We start from the raw sequence: 27,825 nt of genomic DNA on the forward strand, positions 1-27,825 counted from the left end.
TCAGGTTCAGGGCATATTTGTGTGGAGTTCTGCATTGGTAAGTTCCAGTGAGACAGGGAGATTATGGAGGGGTACAGGTTCAGGGCATACTTCTGTGGAGTTCTGCATTGGTACCTTCCAGTGAGACAGGGAGGTTATGGAGGGGTACAGGTTCGGGGCAAATTTGTGTGGCGTTCTGCATTGGTGCGTTCCAGTGAGACAAGGAGGTTATGGGCGGGTACACGTTCAGGGCATATTTGTGTGGAATTCTGCATTGGTACGTTCCAGTGAGACAGGGAGGTTATGCACGGTACAGGATCAGGGAATATTTTAGTGGAGTTCTGCATTGGTACGTTCCAGTGAGACAGGGAGGTTATTGAGGGGTACAGGTTCAGGGCAAATTTGTGTGGAGTTCTGCATTGGTGCGTTCCAGTGAGACAAGGAGGTTATGGGCAGTACACGTTCAGGGCATATTTGTGTGGAATTCTGCATTGGTACGTTCCAGTGAGACAGGGAGGTTATGGAGGGTTACAGGTTCAGGGCACATTTGTCTGGAGTTCTGCATTGGTACGTTCCAGTGAGACAGGGAGGTTATAGAGGGTACAGGTTCAGAGCATCTTTGTGCGGAGTTCTGCATTGGTACTTTCCAGTGAGACAGGGAGCTTATGGTCGGGTACAGGTTCAGGGCATATTTGTGTGGGGTTCTGCATTGGTACGTTCCAGTGAGACAGGGAGGTTATGGAGGGGTACAGGTTCAGGGCATATTTGTGTGTAGTTCTGCATTGGTACGTTCCAGTGAGACAGGGAGGTTATGGAGGGTACAGGTTCAGGGCATATTTGTGTGGAGTTCTGCGTTGGTACGTTCCAGTGAGACAAGGATATTATGGGCGGGTAAACATTCAGGGCATATTACTGTGGTGTTCTGCAATGGTACGTTCCAGTGAGACTGGGAGGTTATGGAGGGTACAGGTTCAGGGCATATTTGTGTGGAGTTCGGCATTGGTGCGTTCCAGTGAGACAAGGAGGTTATGGGCGGGTACACTTTCAGGGCATATTTGTGTGGTGTTCTGCAATGGTACGTTCCAGTGAGACAGAAGGTTATGGAGGGGTACAGGTTCAGGGCATATTTGAGTGGAGTTCGGCATTGGTGCGTTCCAGTGAGACAGGGAAGTTATGGAGGGGTACAGGTTCAGGGCATATTTGTGTGGAGTTCTACATTGGTACGTTCCAGTGAGACAGGGAGGTTATGGATGGTACAGGTTCAGGGCATATTTGTGTGGAGTTCTGGAGTGGTACGTTCCAGTGAGTCAGGGAGGTTATGTTCGGGTACAGGATAAGGGCATATTTGTGTGGAGTTCTGCGTTGGTACGTTCCAGTGAGACAAGGATATTATGGGCGGGTAAACATTCAGGGCATATTACAGTGGTGTTCTGCAATGGTACGTTCCAGTGAGACTGGGAGGTTATGGAGGGTACAGGTTCAGGGCATATTTGTGTGGAGTTCGGCATTGGTGCGTTCCAGTGAGACAAGGAGGTTATGGGCGGGTACACTTTCAGGGCATATTTGTGTGGTGTTCTGCAATGGTACGTTCCAGTGAGACAGAAGGTTATGGAGAGGTACAGGTTCAGGGCATATTTGAGTGGAGTTCGGCATTGGTGCGTTCCAGTGAGACAGGGAAGTTATGGAGGGGTACAGGTTCAGGGCATATTTGTGTGGAGTTCTACATTGGTACGTTCCAGTGAGACAGGGAGGTTATTGAGGGGTACAGGTTCAGGGCATATTTGTGTGTAGTTCTGCATTGGTACGTTCCAGTGAGACAGGGAGGTTATGGATGGTACAGGTTCAGGGCATATTTGTGTGGAGTTCTGGAGTGGTACGTTCCAGTGAGTCAGGGAGGTTATGTTCGGGTACAGGATCAGGGCATATTTGAGTGGAGTTCGGCATTGGTGCATTCCAGTGAGACAGGGAGGTTATGGAGGTGTACAGGTTCAGGGCAAATTAGTGTGTCGATTTCTGCATTGGTGCGTTCCAGTGAGACAAGGAGGTTATGGGCAGGTACACTTTCAGGGCATATTTGTGTGGTGTTTTGCAATGGTACGTTCCAGTGAGACAGAAGGTTATGGAGGGGTACAGGTTCAGGGCATATTTGAGTGGAGTTCGACATTGGTGCGTTCCAGTGAGACAGGGAAGTTATGGAGGGGTTCAGGTTCAGGGCATATTTGTGTGGAGTTCTGCATTGGTAAGTTCCAGTGAGACAGGGAGATTATGGAGGGGTACAGGTTCAGGGCATACTTCTGTGGAGTTCTGCATTGGTACCTTCCAGTGAGACAGGGAGGTTATGGAGGGGTACAGGTTCGGGGCAAATTTGTGTGGCGTTCTGCATTGGTGCGTTCCAGTGAGACAAGGAGGTTATGGGCGGGTACACGTTCAGGGCATATTTGTGTGGAATTCTGCATTGGTACGTTCCAGTGAGACAGGGAGGTTATGCACGGTACAGGATCAGGGAATATTTTAGTGGAGTTCTGCATTGGTACGTTCCAGTGAGACAGGGAGGTTATTGAGGGGTACAGGTTCAGGGCAAATTTGTGTGGAGTTCTGCATTGGTGCGTTCCAGTGAGACAAGGAGGTTATGGGCAGTACACGTTCAGGGCATATTTGTGTGGAATTCTGCATTGGTACGTTCCAGTGAGACAGGGAGGTTATGGAGGGTTACAGGTTCAGGGCACATTTGTCTGGAGTTCTGCATTGGTACGTTCCAGTGAGACAGGGAGGTTATAGAGGGTACAGGTTCAGAGCATCTTTGTGCGGAGTTCTGCATTGGTACTTTCCAGTGAGACAGGGAGCTTATGGTCGGGTACAGGTTCAGGGCATATTTGTGTGGGGTTCTGCATTGGTACGTTCCAGTGAGACAGGGAGGTTATGGAGGGGTACAGGTTCAGGGCATATTTGTGTGTAGTTCTGCATTGGTACGTTCCAGTGAGACAGGGAGGTTATGGAGGGTACAGGTTCAGGGCATATTTGTGTGGAGTTCTGCGTTGGTACGTTCCAGTGAGACAAGGATATTATGGGCGGGTAAACATTCAGGGCATATTACTGTGGTGTTCTGCAATGGTACGTTCCAGTGAGACTGGGAGGTTATGGAGGGTACAGGTTCAGGGCATATTTGTGTGGAGTTCGGCATTGGTGCGTTCCAGTGAGACAAGGAGGTTATGGGCGGGTACACTTTCAGGGCATATTTGTGTGGTGTTCTGCAATGGTACGTTCCAGTGAGACAGAAGGTTATGGAGGGGTACAGGTTCAGGGCATATTTGAGTGGAGTTCGGCATTGGTGCGTTCCAGTGAGACAGGGAAGTTATGGAGGGGTACAGGTTCAGGGCATATTTGTGTGGAGTTCTACATTGGTACGTTCCAGTGAGACAGGGAGGTTATGGATGGTACAGGTTCAGGGCATATTTGTGTGGAGTTCTGGAGTGGTACGTTCCAGTGAGTCAGGGAGGTTATGTTCGGGTACAGGATCAGGGCATATTTGAGTGGAGTTCGGCATTGGTGCATTCCAGTGAGACAGGGAGGTTATTGAGGGGTACAGGTTCAGGGCATATTTGTGTGTAGTTCTGCATTGGTACGTTCCAGTGAGACAGGGAGGTTATGGATGGTACAGGTTCAGGGCATATTTGTGTGGAGTTCTGGAGTGGTACGTTCCAGTGAGTCAGGGAGGTTATGTTCGGGTACAGGATCAGGGCATATTTGAGTGGAGTTCGGGATTGGTGCATTCCAGTGAGACAGGGAGGTTATGGAGGGGTACAGGTTCAGGGCAAATTAGTGTGGAGTTCTGCATTGGTGCGTTCCAGTGAGACAAGGAGGTTATGGGCAGGTACACTTTCAGGGCATATTTGTGTGGTGTTCTGCAATGGTACGTTCCAGTGAGACAGAAGGTTATGGAGGGGTACAGGTTCAGGGCATATTTGAGTGGAGTTCGACATTGGTGCGTTCCAGTGAGACAGGGAAGTTATGGAGGGGTTCAGGTTCAGGGCATATTTGTGTGGAGTTCTGCATTGGTAAGTTCCAGTGAGACAGGGAGGTTATGGAGGGGTACAGGTTCAGGGCATACTTGTGTGGAGTTCTGCATTGGTACGTTCCAGTGAGACAGGGAGGTTATGGAGGGGTACAGGTTCGGGGCAAATTTGTGTGGCGTTCTGCATTGGTGCGTTCCAGTGAGACAAGGAGGTTATGGGCGGGTACACGTTCAGGGCATATTTGTGTGGAATTCTGCATTGGTACGTTCCAGTGAGACAGGGAGGTTATGGAGGGTTACAGGTTCAGGGCACATTTGTCTGGAGTTCTGCATTTGTACGTTCCAGTGAGACAGGGAGGTTATAGAGGGTACAGGTTCAGAGCATCTTTGTGCGGAGTTCTGCATTGGTACTTTCCAGTGAGACAGGGAGCTTATGGTCGGGTACAGGTTCAGGGCATATTTGTGTGGGGTTCTGCATTGGTACGTTCCAGTGAGACAGGGAGGTTATGGAGGGGTACAGGTTCAGGGCATATTTGTGTGTAGTTCTGCATTGGTACGTTCCAGTGAGACAGGGAGGTTATGGAGGGTACAGGTTCAGGGCATATTTGTGTGGAGTTCTGCGTTGGTACGTTCCAGTGAGACAAGGATATTATGGGCGGGTAAACATTCAGGGCATATTACTGTGGTGTTCTGCAATGGTACGTTCCAGTGAGACTGGGAGGTTATGGAGGGTACAGGTTCAGGGCATATTTGTGTGGAGTTCTGCATTGGTACGTTCCAGTGAGACAGGGAGGTTATGGAGGGGTACAGGTTCAGGGCATATTTGTGTGTAGTTCTGCATTGGTACGTTCCAGTGAGACAGGGAGGTTATGGGGGGTAAAGGTTCAGGGCATATTTGTGTGGAGTTCTGCAGTGGTACGTTCCAGTGAGACAGGGAGGTTATGGTCGGGTACAGGTTCAGGGCATATTTGTGTGGAGTTTTGCATTGGTCCTTTCCAGTGAGACAGGGAGGTAAGGAGGGTACCGGTTCATGGCATATTTGTGTGGAGTTCTGCAGTGGGACGATCCAATGAGACAGGGAGGTTATGGACCGGTACAGTTTCAGGGCATATTTGTGTGGAGTTCTGCATTTGTACGTTCCAGTGAGTCTGGGAGGTTATGGAGTGTACAGGTTCAGGGCACATTTGTCTGGAGTTCTGCATTGGTACGTTCCAGTGAGACAGGGAGGTTGTGGAGGGTACAGGTTCAGGGCATATTTGTGTGCAGTTCTGCAGTGGTACGTTCCAGTGAGACAGGGAGGTTATGGTCGGGTACAGGTTCAGGGCATATTTGTGTGGAGTTCTGCATTGGTACTTTCCAGTGAGACAGGGAAGTTATGGAGGGGTACAGGTTCAGGCATATTTGTGTGTAGTTCTGCATTGGTACATTCCAGTGAGACAGGGAGGTTATGGAGGGTACAGGTTCAGGGCATATTTGTGTGGAGTTCGGCATTGGTGCGTTCCAGTGAGACAAGGAGGTTATGGGCGGGTACACTTTCAGGGCATATTTGTGTGGTGTTCTGCAATGGTACGCTCCAGTGAGACAGAAGGTTATGGAGGGGTACAGGTTCAGGGCATATTTGAGTGGAATTCGGCATTGGTGCGTTCCAGTGAGACAGGGAAGTTATGGAGGGGTACAGGTTCAGGGCATATTTGTGTGGAGTTCTACATTGGTACGTTCCAGTGATACAGGGAGGTTATTGAGGGGTACAGGTTCAGGGCATATTTGTGTGTAGTTCTGCATTGGTACGTTCCAGTGAGACAGGGAGGTTATGGATGGTACAGGTTCAGGGCATATTTGTGTGGAGTTCTGGAGTGGTACGTTCCAGTGAGTCAGGGAGGTTATGGTCGGGTACAGGATCAGGGCATATTTGAGTGGAGTTCGGCATTGGTGCATTCCAGTGAGACAGGGAGGTTATGGAGGGGTACAGGTTCAGGGCAGACTAGTGTGGAGTTCTGCATTGGTACGTTCCAGTGAGACAGTGAGGTTATGGAGGGGTACAGGTTCAGGGCAAATTTGTGTGGAGTTCTGCATTGGTGCGTTCCAGTGAGACAAGGAAGTTATGGGCGGGTACACGTTCAGGGCATATTTGTGTGGAATTCTGCATTGATACGTTCCAGTGAGACAGGGAGATTATGGTCGGCTACAGGTTCAGGGCATATTTGTGCATAGTTCTGCATTGGTACGTTCCAGTGAGACAGGGAGGTTATGGAGGGGTACAGGTTCAGGGCAAATTAGTGTGGAGTTCTGCATTGGTGCGTTCCAGTGAGACAAGGAGGTTATGGGCAGGTACACTTTCAGGGCATATTTGTGTGGTGTTCTGCAATGGTACGTTCCAGTGAGACAGAAGGTTATGGAGGGGTACAGGTTCAGGGCATATTTGAGTGGAGTTCGACATTGGTGCGTTCCAGTGAGACAGGGAAGTTATGGAGCGGTTCAGGTTCAGGGCATATTTGTGTGGAGTTCTGCATTGGTAAGTTCCAGTGAGACAGGGAGGTTATGGAGGGGTACAGGTTCAGGGCATACTTGTGTGGAGTTCTGCATTGGTACGTTCCAGTGAGACAGGGAGGTTATGGAGACGTACAGGTTCGGGGCAAATTTGTGTGGCGTTCTGCATTGGTGCGTTCCAGTGAGACAAGGAGGTTATGGGCGGGTACACGTTCAGGGCATATTTGTGTGGAATTCTGCATTGGTACGTTCCAGTGAGACAGGGATGTTATGCACGGTACAGGATCAGGGAATATTTGAGTGGAGTTCTGCATTGGTACGTTCCAGTGAGACAGGGAGGTTATTGAGGGGTACAGGTTCAGGGCAAATTTGTGTGGAGTTCTGCATTGGTGCGTTCCAGTGAGACAAGGAGGTTATGGGCAGTACACGTTCAGGGCATATTTGTGTGGAATTCTGCATTGGTACGTTCCAGTGAGACAGGGAGGTTATGGAGGGTTACAGGTTCAGGGCACATTTGTCTGGAGTTCTGCATTGGTACGTTCCAGTGAGACAGGGAGGTTATAGAGGGTACAGGTTCAGAGCATCTTTGTGCGGAGTTCTGCATTGGTACTTTCCAGTGAGACAGGGAGCTTATGGTCGGGTACAGGTTCAGGGCATATTTGTGTGGGGTTCCTCATTGGTACGTTCCAGTGAGACAGGGAGGTTATGGAGGGGTACAGGTTCAGGGCATATTTGTGTGTAGTTCTGCATTGGTACGGTCCAGTGAGACAGGGAGGTTATGGAGGGTACAGGTTCAGGGCATATTTGTGTGGAGTTCTGCGTTGGTACGTTCCAGTGAGACAAGGATATTATGGGCGGGTAAACATTCAGGGCATATTACAGTGGTGTTCTGCAATGGTACGTTCCAGTGAGACTGGGAGGTTATGGAGGGTACAGGTTCAGGGCATATTTGTGTGGAGTTCGGCATTGGTGCGTTCCAGTGAGACAAGGAGGTTATGGGCGGGTACACTTTCAGGGCATATTTGTGTGGTGTTCTGCAATGGTACGTTCCAGTGAGACAGAAGGTTATGGAGAGGTACAGGTTCAGGGCATATTTGAGTGGAGTTCGGCATTGGTGCGTTCCAGTGAGACAGGGAAGTTATGGAGGGGTACAGGTTCAGGGCATATTTGTGTGGAGTTCTACATTGGTACGTTCCAGTGAGACAGGGAGGTTATTGAGGGGTACAGGTTCAGGGCATATTTGTGTGTAGTTCTGCATTGGTACGTTCCAGTGAGACAGGGAGGTTATGGATGGTACAGGTTCAGGGCATATTTGTGTGGAGTTCTGGAGTGGTACGTTCCAGTGAGTCAGGGAGGTTATGTTCGGGTACAGGATCAGGGCATATTTGAGTGGAGTTCGGCATTGATGCATTCCAGTGAGACAGGGAGGTTATGTTCGGGTACAGGTTCAGGGCATATTTGTGTGGAGTTCTGCATTGGTAAGTTCCAGTGATACAGGGAGGTTATGGAGGTGTACAGGTTCAGGGCACATTTGTCTGGAGTTCTGCATTGGTACATTCCAGTGAGACAGGGAGGTTATAGAGAGTACAGGTTCAGAGCATATTTGTGCGGAGTTCTGCATTGCTACGTTCCAGTGCGACAGGGAGGTTATGGTGGTGTACAGGTTCAGGGCACATTTGTGTGGAGTTCTGCAGTGGTACGTTCCAGTGAGACAGTGAGGTTATGGTCGGGTACAGGTTCAGGGCAAATTTGTGTGGAGTTCTGCATTGGTGCGTTCCAGTGAGACAAGGAGGTTATGGGCAGTACACGTTCAGGGCATATTTGTGTGGAATTCTGCATTGGTACGTTCCAGTGAGACAGGGAGGTTATGGAGGGTTACAGGTTCAGGGCACATTTGTCTGGAGTTCTGCATTGGTACGTTCCAGTGAGACAGGGAGGTTATAGAGGGTACAGGTTCAGAGCATCTTTGTGCGGAGTTCTGCATTGGTACTTTCCAGTGAGACAGGGAGCTTATGGTCGGGTACAGGTTCAGGGCATATTTGTGTGGGGTTCTGCATTGGTACGTTCCAGTGAGACAGGGAGGTTATGGAGGGGTACAGGTTCAGGGCATATTTGTGTGTAGTTCTGCATTGGTACGTTCCAGTGAGACAGGGAGGTTATGGAGGGTACAGGTTCAGGGCATATTTGTGTGGAGTTCTGCGTTGGTACGTTCCAGTGAGACAAGGATATTATGGGCGGGTAAACATTCAGGGCATATTACTGTGGTGTTCTGCAATGGTACGTTCCAGTGAGACTGGGAGGTTATGGAGGGTACAGGTTCAGGGCATATTTGTGTGGAGTTCGGCATTGGTGCGTTCCAGTGAGACAAGGAGGTTATGGGCGGGTACACTTTCAGGGCATATTTGTGTGGTGTTCTGCAATGGTACGTTCCAGTGAGACAGAAGGTTATGGAGGGGTACAGGTTCAGGGCATATTTGAGTGGAGTTCGGCATTGGTGCGTTCCAGTGAGACAGGGAAGTTATGGAGGGGTACAGGTTCAGGGCATATTTGTGTGGAGTTCTACATTGGTACGTTCCAGTGAGACAGGGAGGTTATGGATGGTACAGGTTCAGGGCATATTTGTGTGGAGTTCTGGAGTGGTACGTTCCAGTGAGTCAGGGAGGTTATGTTCGGGTACAGGATCAGGGCATATTTGAGTGGAGTTCGGCATTGGTGCATTCCAGTGAGACAGGGAGGTTATTGAGGGGTACAGGTTCAGGGCATATTTGTGTGTAGTTCTGCATTGGTACGTTCTAGTGAGACAGGGAGGTTATGGATGGTACAGGTTCAGGGCATATTTGTGTGGAGTTCTGGAGTGGTACGTTCCAGTGAGTCAGGGAGGTTATGTTCGGGTACAGGATCAGGGCATATTTGAGTGGAGTTCGGCATTGGTGCATTCCAGTGAGACAGGGAGGTTATGGAGGGGTACAGGTTCAGGGCAAATTAGTGTGGAGTTCTGCATTGGTGCGTTCCAGTGAGACAAGGAGGTTATGGGCAGGTACACTTTCAGGGCATATTTGTGTGGTGTTCTGCAATGGTACGTTCCAGTGAGACAGAAGGTTATGGAGGGGTACAGGTTCAGGGCATATTTGAGTGGAGTTCGACATTGGTGCGTTCCAGTGAGACAGGGAAGTTATGGAGGGGTTCAGGTTCAGGGCATATTTGTGTGGAGTTCTGCATTGGTAAGTTCCAGTGAGACAGGGAGGTTATGGAGGGGTACAGGTTCAGGGCATACTTGTGTGGAGTTCTGCATTGGTACGTTCCAGTGAGACAGGGAGGTTATGGAGGGGTACAGGTTCGGGGCAAATTTGTGTGGCGTTCTGCATTGGTGCGTTCCAGTGAGACAAGGAGGGTATGGGCGGGTACACGTTCAGGGCATATTTGTGTGGAATTCTGCATTGGTACGTTCCAGTCAGACAGGGAGGTTATGGAGGGTTACAGGTTCAGGGCACATTTGTCTGGAGTTCTGCATTGGTACGTTCCAGTGAGACAGGGAGGTTATAGAGGGTACAGGTTCAGAGCATCTTTGTGCGGAGTTCTGCATTGGTACTTTCCAGTGAGACAGGGAGCTTATGGTCGGGTACAGGTTCAGGGCATATTTGTGTGTAGTTCTGCATTGGTACGTTCCAGTGAAACAGGGAGGTTATGGAGGGTACAGGTTCAGGGCATATTTGTGTGGAGTTCTGCGTTGGTACGTTCCAGTGAGACAAGGATATTATGGGCGGGTAAACATTCAGGGCATATTACTGTGGTGTTCTGCAATGGTACGTTCCAGTGAGACTGGGAGGTTATGGAGGGTACAGGTTCAGGGCATATTTGTGTGGAGTTCGGCATTGGTGCGTTCCAGTGAGACAAGGAGGTTATGGGCGGGTACACTTTCAGGGCATATTTGTGTGGTGTTCTGCAATGGTACGTTCCAGTGAGACAGAAGGTTATGGAGGGGTACAGGTTCAGGGCGTATTTGAGTGGAGTTCGGCATTGGTGCGTTCCAGTGAGACAGGGAAGTTATGGAGGGGTACAGGTTCAGGGCAAATTTGTGTGGAGTTCTGCATTGGTGCGTTCCAGTGAGACAAGGAGGTTATGGGCGGGTACACGTTCAGGGCATATTTGTGTGGAATTCTGCATTGGTACGTTCCAGTGAGACAGGGAGGTTATGGAGGGTACCGGTTCAGGGCATATTTGTGTGGAGTTCTGCATTGGTACGTTCCAGTGAGACAGGGAGGTTATGGAGCGTTACAGGTTCAGGGCATATTTGTGTGGAGTTCTGCATTGGTAAGTTCCAGTGAGACAGGGAGGTTATGGAGGTGTACAGGTTCAGGGCACATTTGTCTGGAGTTCTGCATTGGTACATTCCAGTGAGACAGGGAGGTTATAGAGAGTACAGGTTCAGGGCATATTTGAGTGGAGTTCGGCATTGGTGCGTTCCAGTGAGACAGGGAAGTTATGGAGGGGTACAGGTTCAGGGCATATTTGTGTGGAGTTCTACATTGGTACGTTCCAGTGAGACAGGGAGGTTATGGATGGTACAGGTTCAGGGCATATTTGTGTGGAGTTCTGGAGTGGTACGTTCCAGTGAGTCAGGGAGGTTATGTTCGGGTACAGGATCAGGGCATATTTGAGTGGAGTTCGGCATTGGTGCATTCCAGTGAGACAGGGAGGTTATTGAGGGGTACAGGTTCAGGGCATATTTGTGTGTAGTTCTGCATTGGTACGTTCCAGTGAGACAGGGAGGTTATGGATGGTACAGGTTCAGGGCATATTTGTGTGGAGTTCTGGAGTGGTACGTTCCAGTGAGTCAGGGAGGTTATGTTCGGGTACAGGATCAGGGCATATTTGAGTGGAGTTCGGGATTGGTGCATTCCAGTGAGACAGGGAGGTTATGGAGGGGTACAGGTTCAGGGCAAATTAGTGTGGAGTTCTGCATTGGTGCGTTCCAGTGAGACAAGGAGGTTATGGGCAGGTACACTTTCAGGGCATATTTGTGTGGTGTTCTGCAATGGTACGTTCCAGTGAGACAGAAGGTTATGGAGGGGTACAGGTTCAGGGCATATTTGAGTGGAGTTCGACATTGGTGCGTTCCAGTGAGACAGGGAAGTTATGGAGGGGTTCAGGTTCAGGGCATATTTGTGTGGAGTTCTGCATTGGTAAGTTCCAGTGAGACAGGGAGGTTATGGAGGGGTACAGGTTCAGGGCATACTTGTGTGGAGTTCTGCATTGGTACGTTCCAGTGAGACAGGGAGGTTATGGAGGGGTACAGGTTCGGGGCAAATTTGTGTGGCGTTCTGCATTGGTGCGTTCCAGTGAGACAAGGAGGTTATGGGCGGGTACACGTTCAGGGCATATTTGTGTGGAATTCTGCATTGGTACGTTCCAGTGAGACAGGGAGGTTATGGAGGGTTACAGGTTCAGGGCACATTTGTCTGGAGTTCTGCATTGGTACGTTCCAGTGAGACAGGGAGGTTATAGAGGGTACAGGTTCAGAGCATCTTTGTGCGGAGTTCTGCATTGGTACTTTCCAGTGAGACAGGGAGCTTATGGTCGGGTACAGGTTCAGGGCATATTTGTGTGGGGTTCTGCATTGGTACGTTCCAGTGAGACAGGGAGGTTATGGAGGGGTACAGGTTCAGGGCATATTTGTGTGTAGTTCTGCATTGGTACGTTCCAGTGAGACAGGGAGGTTATGGAGGGTACAGGTTCAGGGCATATTTGTGTGGAGTTCTGCGTTGGTACGTTCCAGTGAGACAAGGATATTATGGGCGGGTAAACATTCAGGGCATATTACTGTGGTGTTCTGCAATGGTACGTTCCAGTGAGACTGGGAGGTTATGGAGGGTACAGGTTCAGGGCATATTTGTGTGGAGTTCTGCATTGGTACGTTCCAGTGAGACAGGGAGGTTATGGAGGGGTACAGGTTCAGGGCATATTTGTGTGTAGTTCTGCATTGGTACGTTCCAGTGAGACAGGGAGGTTATGGGGGGTAAAGGTTCAGGGCATATTTGTGTGGAGTTCTGCAGTGGTACGTTCCAGTGAGACAGGGAGGTTATGGTCGGGTACAGGTTCAGGGCATATTTGTGTGGAGTTTTGCATTGGTCCTTTCCAGTGAGACAGGGAGGTAAGGAGGGTACCGGTTCATGGCATATTTGTGTGGAGTTCTGCAGTGGGACGATCCAATGAGACAGGGAGGTTATGGACCGGTACAGTTTCAGGGCATATTTGTGTGGAGTTCTGCATTTGTACGTTCCAGTGAGTCTGGGAGGTTATGGAGTGTACAGGTTCAGGGCACATTTGTCTGGAGTTCTGCATTGGTACTTTCCAGTGAGACAGGGAGGTTGTGGAGGGTACAGGTTCAGGGCATATTTGTGTGCAGTTCTGCAGTGGTACGTTCCAGTGAGACAGGGAGGTTATGGTCGGGTACAGGTTCAGGGCATATTTGTGTGGAGTTCTGCATTGGTACTTTCCAGTGAGACAGGGAAGTTATGGAGGGGTACAGGTTCAGGCATATTTGTGTGTAGTTCTGCATTGGTACATTCCAGTGAGACAGGGAGGTTATGGAGGGTACAGGTTCAGGGCATATTTGTGTGGAGTTCGGCATTGGTGCGTTCCAGTGAGACAAGGAGGTTATGGGCGGGTACACTTTCAGGGCATATTTGTGTGGTGTTCTGCAATGGTACGCTCCAGTGAGACAGAAGGTTATGGAGGGGTACAGGTTCAGGGCATATTTGTGTGGAGTTCGGCATTGGTGCGTTCCAGTGAGACAAGGAGGTTATGGGCGGGTACACTTTCAGGGCATATTTGTGTGGTGTTCTGCAATGGTACGCTCCAGTGAGACAGAAGGTTATGGAGGGGTACAGGTTCAGGGCATATTTGAGTGGAGTTCGGCATTGGTGCGTTCCAGTGAGACAGGGAAGTTATGGAGGGGTACAGGTTCAGGGCATATTTGTGTGGAGTTCTACATTGGTACGTTCCAGTGATACAGGGAGGTTATTGAGGGGTACAGGTTCAGGGCATATTTGTGTGTAGTTCTGCATTGGTACGTTACAGTGAGACAGGGAGGTTATGGATGGTACAGGTTCAGGGCATATTTGTGTGGAGTTCTGGAGTGGTACGTTCCAGTGAGTCAGGGAGGTTATGGTCGGGTACAGGATCAGGGCATATTTGAGTGGAGTTCGGCATTGGTGCATTCCAGTGAGACAGGGAGGTTATGGAGGGGTACAGGTTCAGGGCAGACTAGTGTGGAGTTCTGCATTGGTACGTTCCAGTGAGACAGTGAGGTTATGGAGGGGTACAGGTTCAGGGCAAATTTGTGTGGAGTTCTGCATTGGTGCGTTCCAGTGAGACAAGGAAGTTATGGGCGGGTACACGTTCAGGGCATATTTGTGTGGAATTCTGCATTGATACGTTCCAGTGAGACAGGGAGATTATGGTCGGCTACAGGTTCAGGGCATATTTGTGCATAGTTCTGCATTGGTACGTTCCAGTGAGACAGGGAGGTTATGGAGGGGTACAGGTTCAGGGCAAATTAGTGTGGAGTTCTGCATTGGTGCGTTCCAGTGAGACAAGGAGGTTATGGGCAGGTACACTTTCAGGGCATATTTGTGTGGTGTTCTGCAATGGTACGTTCCAGTGAGACAGAAGGTTATGGAGGGGTACAGGTTCAGGGCATATTTGAGTGGAGTTCGACATTGGTGCGTTCCAGTGAGACAGGGAAGTTATGGAGCGGTTCAGGTTCAGGGCATATTTGCGTGGAGTTCTGCATTGGTAAGTTCCAGTGAGACAGGGAGGTTATGGAGGGGTACAGGTTCAGGGCATACTTGTGTGGAGTTCTGCATTGGTACGTTCCAGTGAGACAGGGAGGTTATGGAGACGTACAGGTTCGGGGCAAATTTGTGTGGCGTTCTGCATTGGTGCGTTCCAGTGAGACAAGGAGGTTATGGGCGGGTACACGTTCAGGGCATATTTGTGTGGAATTCTGCATTGGTACGTTCCAGTGAGACAGGGAGGTTATGCACGGTACAGGATCAGGGAATATTTGAGTGGAGTTCTGCATTGGTACGTTCCAGTGAGACAGGGAGGTTATTGAGGGGTACAGGTTCAGGGCAAATTTGTGTGGAGTTCTGCATTGGTGCGTTCCAGTGAGACAAGGAGGTTATGGGCAGTACACGTTCAGGGCATATTTGTGTGGAATTCTGCATTGGTACGTTCCAGTGAGACAGGGAGGTTATGGAGGGTTACAGGTTCAGGGCACATTTGTCTGGAGTTCTGCATTGGTACGTTCCAGTGAGACAGGGAGGTTATAGAGGGTACAGGTTCAGAGCATCTTTGTGCGGAGTTCTGCATTGGTACTTTCCAGTGAGACAGGGAGCTTATGGTCGGGTACAGGTTCAGGGCATATTTGTGTGGGGTTCCTCATTGGTACGTTCCAGTGAGACAGGGAGGTTATGGAGGGGTACAGGTTCAGGGCATATTTGTGTGTAGTTCTGCATTGGTACGGTCCAGTGAGACAGGGAGGTTATGGAGGGTACAGGTTCAGGGCATATTTGTGTGGAGTTCTGCGTTGGTACGTTCCAGTGAGACAAGGATATTATGGGCGGGTAAACATTCAGGGCATATTACAGTGGTGTTCTGCAATGGTACGTTCCAGTGAGACTGGGAGGTTATGGAGGGTACAGGTTCAGGGCATATTTGTGTGGAGTTCGGCATTGGTGCGTTCCAGTGAGACAAGGAGGTTATGGGCGGGTACACTTTCAGGGCATATTTGTGTGGTGTTCTGCAATGGTACGTTCCAGTGAGACAGAAGGTTATGGAGAGGTACAGGTTCAGGGCATATTTGAGTGGAGTTCGGCATTGGTGCGTTCCAGTGAGACAGGGAAGTTATGGAGGGGTACAGGTTCAGGGCATATTTGTGTGGAGTTCTACATTGGTACGTTCCAGTGAGACAGGGAGGTTATTGAGGGGTACAGGTTCAGGGCATATTTGTGTGTAGTTCTGCATTGGTACGTTCCAGTGAGACAGGGAGGTTATGGATGGTACAGGTTCAGGGCATATTTGTGTGGAGTTCTGGAGTGGTACGTTCCAGTGAGTCAGGGAGGTTATGTTCGGGTACAGGATCAGGGCATATTTGAGTGGAGTTCGGCATTGATGCATTCCAGTGAGACAGGGAGGTTATGTTCGGGTACAGGTTCAGGGCATATTTGTGTGGAGTTCTGCATTGGTAAGTTCCAGTGATACAGGGAGGTTATGGAGGTGTACAGGTTCAGGGCACATTTGTCTGGAGTTCTGCATTGGTACATTCCAGTGAGACAGGGAGGTTATAGAGAGTACAGGTTCAGAGCATATTTGTGCGGAGTTCTGCATTGCTACGTTCCAGTGCGACAGGGAGGTTATGGTGGTGTACAGGTTCAGGGCACATTTGTGTGGAGTTCTGCAGTGGTACGTTCCAGTGAGACAGTGAGGTTATGGTCGGGTACAGGTTCAGGGCAAATTTGTGTGGAGTTCTGCATTGGTGCGTTCCAGTGAGACAAGGAGGTTATGGGCAGTACACGTTCAGGGCATATTTGTGTGGAATTCTGCATTGGTACGTTCCAGTGAGACAGGGAGGTTATGGAGGGTTACAGGTTCAGGGCACATTTGTCTGGAGTTCTGCATTGGTACGTTCCAGTGAGACAGGGAGGTTATGGAGGGTACAGGTTCAGGGCATATTTGTGTGGAGTTCGGCATTGGTGCGTTCCAGTGAGACAAGGAGGTTATGGGCGGGTACACTTTCAGGGCATATTTGTGTGGTGTTCTGCAATGGTACGTTCCAGTGAGACAGAAGGTTATGGAGGGGTACAGGTTCAGGGCATATTTGAGTGGAGTTCGGCATTGGTGCGTTCCAGTGAGACAGGGAAGTTATGGAGGGGTACAGGTTCAGGGCAAATTTGTGTGGAGTTCTGCATTGGTGCGTTCCAGTGAGACAAGGAGGTTATGGGCGGGTACACGTTCAGGGCATATTTGTGTGGAATTCTGCATTGGTACGTTCCAGTGAGACAGGGAGGTTATGGAGGGTACCGGTTCAGGGCATATTTGTGTGGAGTTCTGCATTGGTACGTTCCAGTGAGACAGGGAGGTTATGGAGCGTTACAGGTTCAGGGCATATTTGTGTGGAGTTCTGCATTGGTAAGTTCCAGTGAGACAGGGAGGTTATGGAGGTGTACAGGTTCAGGGCACATTTGTCTGGAGTTCTGCATTGGTACATTCCAGTGAGACAGGGAGGTTATAGAGAGTACAGGTTCAGGGCATATTTGAGTGGAGTTCGGCATTGGTGCGTTCCAGTGAGACAGGGAAGTTATGGAGGGGTACAGGTTCAGGGCATATTTGTGTGGAGTTCTACATTGGTACGTTCCAGTGAGACAGGGAGGTTATGGATGGTACAGGTTCAGGGCATATTTGTGTGGAGTTCTGGAGTGGTACGTTCCAGTGAGTCAGGGAGGTTATGTTCGGGTACAGGATCAGGGCATATTTGAGTGGAGTTCGGCATTGGTGCATTCCAGTGAGACAGGGAGGTTATTGAGGGGTACAGGTTCAGGGCATATTTGTGTGTAGTTCTGCATTGGTACGTTCCAGTGAGACAGGGAGGTTATGGATGGTACAGGTTCAGGGCATATTTGTGTGGAGTTCTGGAGTGGTACGTTCCAGTGAGTCAGGGAGGTTATGTTCGGGTACAGGATCAGGGCATATTTGAGTGGAGTTCGGGATTGGTGCATTCCAGTGAGACAGGGAGGTTATGGAGGGGTACAGGTTCAGGGCAAATTAGTGTGGAGTTCTGCATTGGTGCGTTCCAGTGAGACAAGGAGGTTATGGGCAGGTACACTTTCAGGGCATATTTGTGTGGTGTTCTGCAATGGTACGTTCCAGTGAGACAGAAGGTTATGGAGGGGTACAGGTTCAGGGCATATTTGAGTGGAGTTCGACATTGGTGCGTTCCAGTGAGACAGGGAAGTTATGGAGGGGTTCAGGTTCAGGGCATATTTGTGTGGAGTTCTGCATTGGTAAGTTCCAGTGAGACAGGGAGGTTATGGAGGGGTACAGGTTCAGGGCATACTTGTGTGGAGTTCTGCATTGGTACGTTCCAGTGAGACAGGGAGGTTATGGAGGGGTACAGGTTCGGGGCAAATTTGTGTGGCGTTCTGCATTGGTGCGTTCCAGTGAGACAAGGAGGTTATGGGCGGGTACACGTTCAGGGCATATTTGTGTGGAATTCTGCATTGGTACGTTCCAGTGAGACAGGGAGGTTATGGAGGGTTACAGGTTCAGGGCACATTTGTCTGGAGTTCTGCATTGGTACGTTCCAGTGAGACAGGGAGGTTATAGAGGGTACAGGTTCAGAGCATCTTTGTGCGGAGTTCTGCATTGGTACTTTCCAGTGAGACAGGGAGCTTATGGTCGGGTACAGGTTCAGGGCATATTTGTGTGGGGTTCTGCATTGGTACGTTCCAGTGAGACAGGGAGGTTATGGAGGGGTACAGGTTCAGGGCATATTTGTGTGTAGTTCTGCATTGGTACGTTCCAGTGAGACAGGGAGGTTATGGAGGGTACAGGTTCAGGGCATATTTGTGTGGAGTTCTGCGTTGGTACGTTCCAGTGAGACAAGGATATTATGGGCGGGTAAACATTCAGGGCATATTACTGTGGTGTTCTGCAATGGTACGTTCCAGTGAGACTGGGAGGTTATGGAGGGTACAGGTTCAGGGCATATTTGTGTGGAGTTCTGCATTGGTACGTTCCAGTGAGACAGGGAGGTTATGGAGGGGTACAGGTTCAGGGCATATTTGTGTGTAGTTCTGCATTGGTACGTTCCAGTGAGACAGGGAGGTTATGGGGGGTAAAGGTTCAGGGCATATTTGTGTGGAGTTCTGCAGTGGTACGTTCCAGTGAGACAGGGAGGTTATGGTCGGGTACAGGTTCAGGGCATATTTGTGTGGAGTTTTGCATTGGTCCTTTCCAGTGAGACAGGGAGGTAAGGAGGGTACCGGTTCATGGCATATTTGTGTGGAGTTCTGCAGTGGGACGATCCAATGAGACAGGGAGGTTATGGACCGGTACAGTTTCAGGGCATATTTGTGTGGAGTTCTGCATTTGTACGTTCCAGTGAGTCTGGGAGGTTATGGAGTGTACAGGTTCAGGGCACATTTGTCTGGAGTTCTGCATTGGTACTTTCCAGTGAGACAGGGAGGTTGTGGAGGGTACAGGTTCAGGGCATATTTGTGTGCAGTTCTGCAGTGGTACGTTCCAGTGAGACAGGGAGGTTATGGTCGGGTACAGGTTCAGGGCATATTTGTGTGGAGTTCTGCATTGGTACTTTCCAGTGAGACAGGGAAGTTATGGAGGGGTACAGGTTCAGGCATATTTGTGTGTAGTTCTGCATTGGTACATTCCAGTGAGACAGGGAGGTTATGGAGGGTACAGGTTCAGGGCATATTTGTGTGGAGTTCGGCATTGGTGCGTTCCAGTGAGACAAGGAGGTTATGGGCGGGTACACTTTCAGGGCATATTTGTGTGGTGTTCTGCAATGGTACGCTCCAGTGAGACAGAAGGTTATGGAGGGGTACAGGTTCAGGGCATATTTGTGTGGAGTTCGGCATTGGTGCGTTCCAGTGAGACAAGGAGGTTATGGGCGGGTACACTTTCAGGGCATATTTGTGTGGTGTTCTGCAATGGTACGCTCCAGTGAGACAGAAGGTTATGGAGGGGTACAGGTTCAGGGCATATTTGAGTGGAGTTCGGCATTGGTGCGTTCCAGTGAGACAGGGAAGTTATGGAGGGGTACAGGTTCAGGGCATATTTGTGTGGAGTTCTACATTGGTACGTTCCAGTGATACAGGGAGGTTATTGAGGGGTACAGGTTCAGGGCATATTTGTGTGTAGTTCTGCATTGGTACGTTACAGTGAGACAGGGAGGTTATGGATGGTACAGGTTCAGGGCATATTTGTGTGGAGTTCTGGAGTGGTACGTTCCAGTGAGTCAGGGAGGTTATGGTCGGGTACAGGATCAGGGCATATTTGAGTGGAGTTCGGCATTGGTGCATTCCAGTGAGACAGGGAGGTTATGGAGGGGTACAGGTTCAGGGCAGACTAGTGTGGAGTTCTGCATTGGTACGTTCCAGTGAGACAGTGAGGTTATGGAGGGGTACAGGTTCAGGGCAAATTTGTGTGGAGTTCTGCATTGGTGCGTTCCAGTGAGACAAGGAAGTTATGGGCGGGTACACGTTCAGGGCATATTTGTGTGGAATTCTGCATTGATACGTTCCAGTGAGACAGGGAGATTATGGTCGGCTACAGGTTCAGGGCATATTTGTGCATAGTTCTGCATTGGTACGTTCCAGTGAGACAGGGAGGTTATGGAGGGGTACAGGTTCAGGGCAAATTAGTGTGGAGTTCTGCATTGGTGCGTTCCAGTGAGACAAGGAGGTTATGGGCAGGTACACTTTCAGGGCATATTTGTGTGGTGTTCTGCAATGGTACGTTCCAGTGAGACAGAAGGTTATGGAGGGGTACAGGTTCAGGGCATATTTGAGTGGAGTTCGACATTGGTGCGTTCCAGTGAGACAGGGAAGTTATGGAGCGGTTCAGGTTCAGGGCATATTTGCGTGGAGTTCTGCATTGGTAAGTTCCAGTGAGACAGGGAGGTTATGGAGGGGTACAGGTTCAGGGCATACTTGTGTGGAGTTCTGCATTGGTACGTTCCAGTGAGACAGGGAGGTTATGGAGACGTACAGGTTCGGGGCAAATTTGTGTGGCGTTCTGCATTGGTGCGTTCCAGTGAGACAAGGAGGTTATGGGCGGGTACACGTTCAGGGCATATTTGTGTGGAATTCTGCATTGGTACGTTCCAGTGAGACAGGGAGGTTATGCACGGTACAGGATCAGGGAATATTTGAGTGGAGTTCTGCATTGGTACGTTCCAGTGAGACAGGGAGGTTATTGAGGGGTACAGGTTCAGGGCAAATTTGTGTGGAGTTCTGCATTGGTGCGTTCCAGTGAGACAAGGAGGTTATGGGCAGTACACGTTCAGGGCATATTTGTGTGGAATTCTGCATTGGTACGTTCCAGTGAGACAGGGAGGTTATGGAGGGTTACAGGTTCAGGGCACATTTGTCTGGAGTTCTGCATTGGTACGTTCCAGTGAGACAGGGAGGTTATAGAGGGTACAGGTTCAGAGCATCTTTGTGCGGAGTTCTGCATTGGTACTTTCCAGTGAGACAGGGAGCTTATGGTCGGGTACAGGTTCAGGGCATATTTGTGTGGGGTTCCTCATTGGTACGTTCCAGTGAGACAGGGAGGTTATGGAGGGGTACAGGTTCAGGGCATATTTGTGTGTAGTTCTGCATTGGTACGGTCCAGTGAGACAGGGAGGTTATGGAGGGTACAGGTTCAGGGCATATTTGTGTGGAGTTCTGCGTTGGTACGTTCCAGTGAGACAAGGATATTATGGGCGGGTAAACATTCAGGGCATATTACAGTGGTGTTCTGCAATGGTACGTTCCAGTGAGACTGGGAGGTTATGGAGGGTACAGGTTCAGGGCATATTTGTGTGGAGTTCGGCATTGGTGCGTTCCAGTGAGACAAGGAGGTTATGGGCGGGTACACTTTCAGGGCATATTTGTGTGGTGTTCTGCAATGGTACGTTCCAGTGAGACAGAAGGTTATGGAGAGGTACAGGTTCAGGGCATATTTGAGTGGAGTTCGGCATTGGTGCGTTCCAGTGAGACAGGGAAGTTATGGAGGGGTACAGGTTCAGGGCATATTTGTGTGGAGTTCTACATTGGTACGTTCCAGTGAGACAGGGAGGTTATTGAGGGGTACAGGTTCAGGGCATATTTGTGTGTAGTTCTGCATTGGTACGTTCCAGTGAGACAGGGAGGTTATGGATGGTACAGGTTCAGGGCATATTTGTGTGGAGTTCTGGAGTGGTACGTTCCAGTGAGTCAGGGAGGTTATGTTCGGGTACAGGATCAGGGCATATTTGAGTGGAGTTCGGCATTGATGCATTCCAGTGAGACAGGGAGGTTATGTTCGGGTACAGGTTCAGGGCATATTTGTGTGGAGTTCTGCATTGGTAAGTTCCAGTGATACAGGGAGGTTATGGAGGTGTACAGGTTCAGGGCACATTTGTCTGGAGTTCTGCATTGGTACATTCCAGTGAGACAGGGAGGTTATAGAGAGTACAGGTTCAGAGCATATTTGTGCGGAGTTCTGCATTGCTACGTTCCAGTGCGACAGGGAGGTTATGGTGGTGTACAGGTTCAGGGCACATTTGTGTGGAGTTCTGCAGTGGTACGTTCCAGTGAGACAGTGAGGTTATGGTCGGGTACAGGTTCAGGGCAAATTTGTGTGGAGTTCTGCATTGGTGCGTTCCAGTGAGACAAGGAGGTTATGGGCAGTACACGTTCAGGGCATATTTGTGTGGAATTCTGCATTGGTACGTTCCAGTGAGACAGGGAGGTTATGGAGGGTTACAGGTTCAGGGCACATTTGTCTGGAGTTCTGCATTGGTACGTTCCAGTGAGACAGGGAGGTTATAGAGGGTACAGGTTCAGAGCATCTTTGTGCGGAGTTCTGCATTGGTACTTTCCAGTGAGACAGGGAGCTTATGGTCGGGTACAGGTTCAGGGCATATTTGTGTGGGGTTCTGCATTGGTACGTTCCAGTGAGACAGGGAGGTTATGGAGGGGTACAGGTTCAGGGCATATTTGTGTGTAGTTCTGCATTGGTACGTTCCAGTGAGACAGGGAGGTTATGGAGGGTACAGGTTCAGGGCATATTTGTGTGGAGTTCTGCGTTGGTACGTTCCAGTGAGACAAGGATATTATGGGCGGGTAAACATTCAGGGCATATTACTGTGGTGTTCTGCAATGGTACGTTCCAGTGAGACTGGGAGGTTATGGAGGGTACAGGTTCAGGGCATATTTGTGTGGAGTTCGGCATTGGTGCGTTCCAGTGAGACAATGAGGTTATGGTAGGTACACTTTCAGGGCATATTTGTGTGGTGTTCTGCAATGGTACGTTCCAGTGAGACAGAAGGTTATGGAGGGGTACAGGTTCAGGGCATATTTGAGTGGAGTTCGGCATTGGTGCGTTCCAGTGAGACAGGGAAGTTATGGAGGGGTACCGGTTCAGGGCATATTTGTGTGGAGTTCTACATTGGTACGTTCCAGTGAGACAGGGAGGTTATGGATGGTACAGGTTCAGGGCATATTTGTGTGGAGTTCTGGAGTGGTACGTTCCAGTGAGTCAGGGAGGTTATGTTCGGGTACAGGATCAGGGCATATTTGAGTGGAGTTCGGCATTGGTGCATTCCAGTGAGACAGGGAGGTTATTGAGGGGTACAGGTTCAGGGCATATTTGTGTGTAGTTCTGCATTGGTACGTTCCAGTGAGACAGGGAGGTTATGGATGGTACAGGTTCAGGGCATATTTGTGTGGAGTTCTGGAGTGGTACGTTCCAGTGAGTCAGGGAGGTTATGTTCGGGTACAGGATCAGGGCATATTTGAGTGGAGTTCGGGATTGGTGCATTCCAGTGAGACAGGGAGGTTATGGAGGGGTACAGGTTCAGGGCAAATTAGTGTGGAGTTCTGCATTGGTGCGTTCCAGTGAGACAAGGAGGTTATGGGCAGGTACACTTTCAGGGCATATTTGTGTGTAGTTCTGCATTGGTACGTTCCAGTGAGACAGGGAGGTTATGGAGGGTACAGGTTCAGGGCATATTTGTGTGGAGTTCTGCAATGGTACGTTCCAGTGAGACAGAAGGTTATGGAGGGGTACAGGTTCAGGGCATATTTGAGTGGAGTTCGGCATTGGTGCGTTCCAGTGAGACAGGGAAGTTATGGAGGGGTACAGGTTCAGGGCATATTTGTGTGGAGTTCTACATTGGTACGTTCCAGTGAGACAGGGAGGTTATGGATGGTACAGGTTCAGGGCATATTTGAGTGGAGTTCGACATTGGTGCGTTCCAGTGAGACAGGGAAGTTATGGAGGGGTTCAGGTTCAGGGCATATTTGTGTGGAGTTCTGCATTGGTAAGTTCCAGTGAGACAGGGAAGTTATGGAGGGGTACAGGTTCAGGGCATACTTGTGTGGAGTTCTGCATTGGTACGTTCCAGTGAGACAGGGAGGTTATGGAGGGGTACAGGTTCGGGGCAAATTTGTGTGGCGTTCTGCATTGGTGCGTTCCAGTGAGACAAGGAGGTTATGGGCGGGTACACGTTCAGGGCATATTTGTGTGGAATTCTGCATTGGTACGTTCCAGTCAGACAGGGAGGTTATGGAGGGTTACAGGTTCAGGGCACATTTGTCTGGAGTTCTGCATTGGTACGTTCCAGTGAGACAGGGAGGTTATAGAGGGTACAGGTTCAGAGCATCTTTGTGCGGAGTTCTGCATTGGTACTTTCCAGTGAGACAGGGAGCTTATGGTCGGGTACAGGTTCAGGGCATATTTGTGTGTAGTTCTGCATTGGTACGTTCCAGTGAAACAGGGAGGTTATGGAGGGTACAGGTTCAGGGCATATTTGTGTGGAGTTCTGCGTTGGTACGTTCCAGTGAGACAAGGATATCATGGGCGGGTAAACATTCAGGGCATATTACTGTGGTGTTCTGCAATGGTACGTTCCAGTGAGACTGGGAGGTTATGGAGGGTACAGGTTCAGGGCATATTTGTGTGGAGTTCGGCATTGGTGCGTTCCAGTGAGACAAGGAGGTTATGGGCGGGTACACTTTCAGGGCATATTTGTGTGGTGTTCTGCAATGGTACGTTCCAGTGAGACAGAAGGTTATGGAGGGGTACAGGTTCAGGGCATATTTGAGTGGAGTTCGGCATTGGTGCGTTCCAGTGAGACAGGGAAGTTATGGAGGGGTACAGGTTCAGGGCAAATTTGTGTGGAGTTCTGCATTGGTGCGTTCCAGTGAGACAAGGAGGTTATGGGCGGGTACACGTTCAGGGCATATTTGTGTGGAATTCTGCATTGGTACGTTCCAGTGAGACAGGGAGGTTATGGAGGGTACCGGTTCAGGGCATATTTGTGTGGAGTTCTGCATTTGTACGTTCCAGTGAGACAGGGAGGTTATGGAGCGTTACAGGTTCAGGGCATATTTGTGTGGAGTTCTGCATTGGTAAGTTCCAGTGAGACAGGGAGGTTATGGAGGTGTACAGGTTCAGGGCACATTTGTCTGGAGTTCTGCATTGGTACATTCCAGTGAGACAGGGAGGTTATAGAGAGTACAGGTTCAGAGCATATTTGTGCGGAGTTCTGCATTGGTACGTTCCAGTGAGACAGGGAGGTTATGGTGGTGTACAGGTTCAGGGCACATTTGTGTGGAGTTCTGCAGTGGTACGTTCCAGTGAGACAGTGAGGTTATGGTCGGGTACAGGTTCAGGGCATATTTGTGTGGAGTTCTGCATTGGTACTTTCCAGTGAGACAGGGAAGTTATGGAGGGGTACAGGTTCAGGGCATATTTGTGTGGGGTTCTGCAATGGTACGTTCCAGTGAGACAGGGAGGTTATGGAGGGGTACAGGTTCAGGGCATATTTGAGTGGAGTTCGACATTGGTGCGTTCCAGTGAGACAGGGAAGTTATGGAGGGGTACAGGTTCAGGGCATATTTGTGTGGAGTTCTGCATTGGTACGTTCCAGTGAGACAGGGAGGTTATGGAGGGGTACAGGTTCAGGGCATACTTGTGTGGAGTTCTGCACTGGTACGTTCCAGTGAGACAGGGAGGTTATGGAGGGGTACAGGTTTGGGGCAAATTTGTGTGGCGTTCTGCATTGGTGCGTTCCAGTGATACAAGGAGGTTATGGGCGGGTACACGTTCAGGGCATATTTGTGTGGAATTCTGCATTGGTACGTTCCAGTGAGACAGGGAGGTTATGCACGGTACTGGATCAGGGAATATTTGAGTGGAGTTCTGCATTGGTACGTTCCAGTGAGACAGGGTGTTTATTGAGGGGTACAGGTTCAGGGCAAATTTGTGTGGAGTTCTGCATTGGTGCGTTCCAGTGAGACAAGGAGGTTATGGGCGGGTACACGTTCAGGGCATATTTGTGTGGAATTCTGCATTGGTACATTCCAGTGAGACAGGGAGGTTATGGAGGGTACCGGTTCAGGGCATATTTGTGTGGAGTTCTGCATTGGTACGTTCCAGTGAGACAGGGAGGTTATGGAGCGTTACAGGTTCAGGGCATATTTGTGTGGAGTTCTGCATTGGTAAGTTCCAGTGAGACAGGGAGGTTATGGAGGTGTACAGGTTCAGGGCACATTTGTCTGGAGTTCTGCATTGGTACATTCCAGTGAGACAGGGAGGTTATAGAGAGTACAGGTTCAGAGCATATTTGTGTGGAGTTCTGCAGTGGTACGTTCCAGTGAGACAGTGAGGTTATGGAGGGGTACAGGTTCAGGGCATATTTGTGTGGAGTTCTGCATTGGTACTTTCCAGTGAGACAGGGAAGTTATGGAGGGGTACAGGTTCAGGGCATATTTGTGTGGGGTTCTGCATTGGTACGTTCCAGTGAGACAGGGAGGTTATGGAGGGTTACAGGTTCAGGGCATATTTGTGTGTAGTTCTGCATTGGTACATTCCAGTGAGACAGGGAGGTTATGGAGGGTACAGGTTCAGGGCATATTTGTGTGGAGTTCTGCGTTGGTACGTTCCAGTGAGACAAGGATCTTATGGGCGGGTAAACGTTCAGGGCATATTTCTGTGGTGTTCTGCAATGGTACGTTCCAGTGAGACTGGGAGGTTATGGAGGGTACAGGTTCACGGCATATTTGTGTGGAGTTCTGCATTGGTAATTTCCTGTGAGACAGGGAAGTTATGGAGGGGTACAGGTTCAGGGCATATTTGTGTGGAGTTCTGCATTGGTATGTTCCAGTGAGACAGGGAGGTTATGGAGGGGTACAGGTTCAGGGCATATTTGTGTGTAGTTCTGCATTGGTACATTCCAGTGAGACAGGGAGGTTATGGAGGGTACAGGTTCAGGGCATATTTGTGTGGAGTTCTGCGTTGGTACGTTCCAGTGAGACAAGGATCTTATGGGCGGGTAAACGTTCAGGGCATATTTCTGTGGTGTTCTGCAATGGTACGTTCCAGTGAGACTGGGAGGTTATGGAGGGTACAGGTTCAGGGCATATTTGTGTGGAGTTCTGCATTGGTACTTTCCTGTGAGACAAGGAGGTTATGGGCGGGTACACGTTCAGGGCATATTTGTGTGGAATTCTGCATTGGTACGTTCCAGTGAGACAGGGAGGTTATGGAGGGGTACAGGTTCAGGGCATATTTGAGTGGAGTTCGACATTGGTGCGTTCCAGTGAGACAGGGAAGTTATGGAGGGGTACAGGTTCAGGGCATATTTGTGTGGAGTTCTGCATTGGTACGTTCCAGTGAGACAGGGAGGTTATGGAGGGGTACAGGTTCAGGGCATACTTGTGTGGAGTTCTGCACTGGTACGTTCCAGTGAGACAGGGAGGTTATGGAGGGGTACAGGCTTGGGGCAAATTTGTGTGGCGTTCTGCATTGGTGCGTTCCAGTGATACAAGGAGGTTATGGGCGGGTACACGTTCAGGGCATATTTGTGTGGAATTCTGCATTGGTACGTTCCAGTGAGACAGGGAGGTTATGCACGGTACTGGATCAGGGAATATTTGAGTGGAGTTCTGCATTGGTACGTTCCAGTGAGACAGGGAGGTTATTGAGGGGTACAGGTTCAGGGCAAATTTGTGTGGAGTTCTGCATTGGTGCGTTCCAGTGAGACAAGGAGGTTATGGGCGGGTACACGTTCAGGGCATATTTGTGTGGAATTCTGCATTGGTACGTTCCAGTGAGACAGGGAGGTTATGGAGGGTACCGGTTCAGGGCATATTTGTGTGGAGTTCTGCATTGGTACGTTCCAGTGAGACAGGGAGGTTATGGAGCGTTACAGGTTCAGGGCATATTTGTGTGGAGTTCTGCATTGGTAAGTTCCAGTGAGACAGGGAGGTTATGGAGGTGTACAGGTTCAGGGCACATTTGTCTGGAGTTCTGCATTGGTACATTCCAGTGAGACAGGGAGGTTATAGAGAGTACAGGTTCAGAGCATATTTGTGTGGAGTTCTGCAGTGGTACGTTCCAGTGAGACAGTGAGGTTATGGTCGGGTACAGGTTCAGGGCATATTTGTGTGGAGTTCTGCATTGGTACTTTCCAGTGAGACAGGGAAGTTATGGAGGGGTACAGGTTCAGGGCATATTTGTGTGGGGTTCTGCATTGGTACGTTCCAGTGAGACAGGGAGGTTATTGAGGGGTA

Source organism: Hemitrygon akajei, unplaced genomic scaffold (assembly GCF_048418815.1).
Source record: "Hemitrygon akajei unplaced genomic scaffold, sHemAka1.3 Scf000128, whole genome shotgun sequence".
NCBI classification, from domain to species: domain Eukaryota; kingdom Metazoa; phylum Chordata; class Chondrichthyes; order Myliobatiformes; family Dasyatidae; genus Hemitrygon; species Hemitrygon akajei.